Source organism: Rhinopithecus bieti, unplaced genomic scaffold, assembly GCF_001698545.2.
Source record: "Rhinopithecus bieti isolate Rb0 unplaced genomic scaffold, ASM169854v2 scaffold_71134, whole genome shotgun sequence".
Lineage (NCBI taxonomy): Eukaryota > Metazoa > Chordata > Mammalia > Primates > Cercopithecidae > Rhinopithecus > Rhinopithecus bieti.
In genome coordinates this window covers 217740-221919 of record NW_016826348.1, presented here as the reverse complement: position 1 = coordinate 221919, position 4180 = coordinate 217740, and the positions used below count along the sequence as shown (strand labels likewise).

At 39.4% G+C, this 4180-nt stretch overlaps 1 pseudogene across 1 annotated transcript; it reads left to right on the top strand.

Moving 5' to 3' along the window:
• The first annotated feature begins 1880 nt into the window (after window positions 1-1880).
• Window positions 1881-2413, top strand: LOC108522951 (ubiquitin-40S ribosomal protein S27a pseudogene; annotated as a pseudogene). The gene has a single exon (XR_001883651.1). The product of XR_001883651.1 is annotated as a ubiquitin-40S ribosomal protein S27a pseudogene (transcript).
• Window positions 2414-4180: the final 1767 nt, after the last annotated feature.

Sequence of the window (4180 nt, the reverse complement as noted above, 5' to 3'; positions counted from 1 at the left end):
ACGAGGCTTCATGGGCATGGGACCCTCCAAGCCGGGCACGAGATATAATCTCCTGGTGTGCCGTTTGCTGAGACCGTTGGAAAAGCACAGTGTTAGGGTGGGAGTGTCCTGATATTCCAGGTACCGTCTGTCACGGCTTCCCTTGGCTAGGAAAGGGAATCCCCCGACCCCTTATGCTTCCGGAATGAAGTGATGCCCTGCCCTGCTTCGGCTCACACTCCGTGGCTGCACCCACTGTCCGACAAGCCCCAGTGAGATGAACCCAGTACCTCAGTTGGAAATGCAGAAATCACCCGTCTTCTGCATCGCTCACGCTAGGAGCTGTAGACTGGAGCTGTTCCTGTTTGGCCATCTTGGAACCTGTCGCTACACACTTTCAAACAACCAGATCTTGTGAGAACTCACTATCATGAGAACAGCAACGGGAAAATCTGTCTCCATGATCAAATCACCTCCTACCAGGTCCCTCCCCCAACATTGGGGATTACAATTCAACATGAGATTGGGGTGGGGATACAGTGCCAAACCGTATCACATATACTCTAAAGTAAAGGATAAATTGACTTGTCCAGAAATACTAAAGAGAGGTTTAATTACATTTTCCAATTTGATGAAAGTTAATTGCTTTCTTGAGTTCATTTTGGCTATATTTGTTGAGCATATTTTCTTCAGCTTTAAGAAGAGAATAGAAAATTTACAAGGACCTGAAAGCTTCTAAGATAATATATATGTCTGTTATAGATGAGGTTTTTCCCATTTGGGGGAATGTCCTGGTGTGTGTTGATTTCAGGGAAAGGAACCATGTATATTAAAATTTACTATGTATTCAATAGCCACAAACTTAATTGGTTTAGATAATATCTGTTTTATCTCTACTTCTTTTACATAACCATGGTAGTGCTCACTTGACCTAGGGGTTAGACCCTAATTGGTTACCCTAATTAGTTATTATCCTAAAAATAAAATAAGATAGTGTCTTTACGGCCAGGCACAGTGGCTCACGACTGTAATCCCAGCCCTTTTGGGAGGCTGAGGCGGGCAAATCACGAGGTCAGGAGATCAAGAGATCAAGATCATCCTGGCTAACACAGTGGAAACCCTGTCTACTGAAAGTACAAAAAAATTGGCTGATGGTAGTGGCGGGCGCCTGTCGTCCCAGCTACTTGGGCGGCTGAGGCAGGAGAATGGTGTGAATCCGGGAGGCAGAGCCTGCGACAGAGCGAGACTCCGTCTATTAAAAAAAAAAAAAAAAAGAAAAAAAAGATAATTTCTTTACCTAGTCCCTTTTTTCATCCACATATTGATAAGCAGAGATTTATGAAGAATACCAGTGTTTAGTGCCCTTTACTATTGAGTTTATAGGTAATATTCCATTTTCTCCAAAGAACCTGAATTACATTCTCTCTTAGAGAAATGGAAACTTGTCCCAACTTTTTATCTGGTGAAAATTAGGCTAAAATTGTTTATTTCCGCATATTGCTGACCTTACCATTGCTTAATGGAAAAGAATTTCACAGCTTTTTGGGTTTTTTTCTTTTTGTGAATGATTTTCTCTGATCTTTCTCTTACAGTAAGAAGAGTAGAAGTGTGTCCCCAGAGTGTTTTTAAGCAGGTTAGGGTTTATCATAATTGAAAGGAATTGGTATCTTAGCTCTTTAGAATTTCTACATTGCCACTTTTTTCTAGGGAAAGCTCAACAGCCTAAAGTAATATTTATTCAGTTCATTTGGTAGTTGAAATAAAATATATGTGTGTGTGTGTGTGTTTGGTGTGTGTGTGAAAAGTGTGCAGGAAGACACAGCTTTTTGAATGACCAGTGCCGTCACACACAGTTCAGTAAAGACCAGCACATTGTGTTAAGATTTAAGGAATCACTTTTCGATCTGCCATCTGCGGTGGAGCCGCCACCAAAATGCAGATTTTCGTGAAAACCCTTACAGGGAAGACCATCACCCTCGAGGTTGAACCCTCAGATACGATAGAAAATGTAAAGGCCAAGATCCAGGATAAGGAAGGAATTCCTCCTGATCAGCAAAGACTGATCTTTGCTGGCAAGCAACTGGAAGATGGACGTACTTTGTCTGACTACAATATTCAAAAGGAGTCTACTCTTCATCTTGTGTTGAGACTTCGTGGTGGTGTTAAGAAAAGGAAGAAGTCTTACACGACTCCCAAGAAGAATAAGCACAAGAGAAAGAAGGTTAAGCTGGCTGTCCTGAAATATTATAAGGTGGATGAGAATGGCAAAATTAGTCGCCTTCGTCGAGAGTGCCCATCTGATGAATGTGGTGCTGGGGTGTTTATGGCAAGCCACTTTGACAGACATTATTGTGGCAAATGTTGTCTGACTTATTGCATCAACAAGCCAGAAGACAAATAACTGTATGAGTTAATAAAAGACACAAACTAACAAAAAAAAAAGATTTAAGGAATCTACAAATTGCTTTGATAAGTCAGTCCTGTGCTCATTAGAACAGTTCAGTACTCTTGCCAGTTCATAGGCCCATTATCTGGCCAATTATAGGCCAAATGGTCACTTAGTTTGAGTATATGTAGTAGTCTAGTGTCTCGCTTCACTTGCGTCCCATGCCCCCAGATACATACGTAGTTTTATTTTGTTTTGTTTTGTTTTGTTTTTGAGACCGAGTCTCATTCTGTTGCTCAGGCTGGAGTACAGTGGCATGATCTTGGCTCACTGCAACCTCCACCTTCAGGGTTCAAGCAATTCTTGTGCTTCAGCCTCCCAAGTAGTTGGGACTACAGGCATGTGCCACCACACCCAGCTAATTTTTTTGTATTTTTAGTAGAGACGGGGTTTCATGGTGTTGCCCTGACCGGTCTCAAACTCCTGGGCTCAAGCAGTCCACCTGCCTCAGCCTCCCGAAGTGCTAGAATTATAAGGGTGAGCCACTATGCCCTGCCTAGTAATTCTTAACAGAAGGGAAGCTTTTCCAAATATCTGTAACAGATGTCTTTAATCTAGGGTCCTTTGGGTACCATGATGAGCCTTTAGAGGGACCAAGAACCTACTAAAATTACATGAAGACTTTTGTGTTCAACTGTGTGTGTATGTGTACTTAAGGAGTGGTCCCATAGCTTTCATCAGATGCTTAGAGATCCAGGATCTGGCAGAGTCCTAACTGTTTATAGAGTCATGGCCCAAACTGAAGATCCACATATACTTCATCCACTTTAATACCAAATTTATTGCGACCCTTCAATCAGTCTTACATACTTTTACATAGAACTCAGTCTACTTATTTTTGTTCTATTTAAGTGTTCTAACCTGTCATTACTATTAAATAGTGGAATTTGAATGTTTTGTTTTTTAGAGAAATTTGTAGGGGCAGATTCTGTTTTCTTCGGTTTTCTTTTAACTTAGTAAGGCCTTGGCATAATGAATCGCACATTTATAGATGTAAAAATTACTTAACCATGAAAGCATGCAGTGGGGTCAAGTTCTCCAGCACATACGCAGACTTTGAAATTTAAGCCAAAAAGACAGTTTTGGTAATTTGGCTACTCCAGTTACATGTTTTAACTCCTTGAGGTTGTATGGTTTATTTCACATTGGCATGGTTTTGCAACATTCTACGAATTATGTTTAGTTTATGATAGTATCCAAACACATAAAAATAGTGTAAATGTTTTAACATTTTTTGCTCAGTTAATGTGAATTTGGCAGGAAATACTGCGATAATTTAGGACTGCTCCGTTTTCAGTCAAGATCTGAAATAAAATGTTCAATTCCTAAATGGAAATTTAAGATGTTTGCTTTAAAGCTAAGAGTAATATTTTTTTTAATTACATGAACTACTCAGCTAAGATCATTACATATGAAATAGAAGTATTTTCTTCACATTTTTTTTTATGTGCAGTAAGATTATACTGAAGAAACCCATTTAAAAGTTTCATTGTGGGATCTACAGTTTATGTGCAGGTACTATAAAATATTTAAGAATTTGGGAAATAAAATGGCATATTTAAATACGTTTAGCAGTATTTGTTTTGTTGGTGAGTCTTAAAACTTAATAAATTGCTGTTAGTATTGTTTAGTAAATAGTGAAAGAAAGGGATGCTGTTGCTTTTAAATTTTAGAGGACCTGTATGGTTTTAACCTGGGGTGTGGGGTAGTTTGTTTTGCATTAATTCATTTTCTCCCCTAATATTCTTTCTGCAG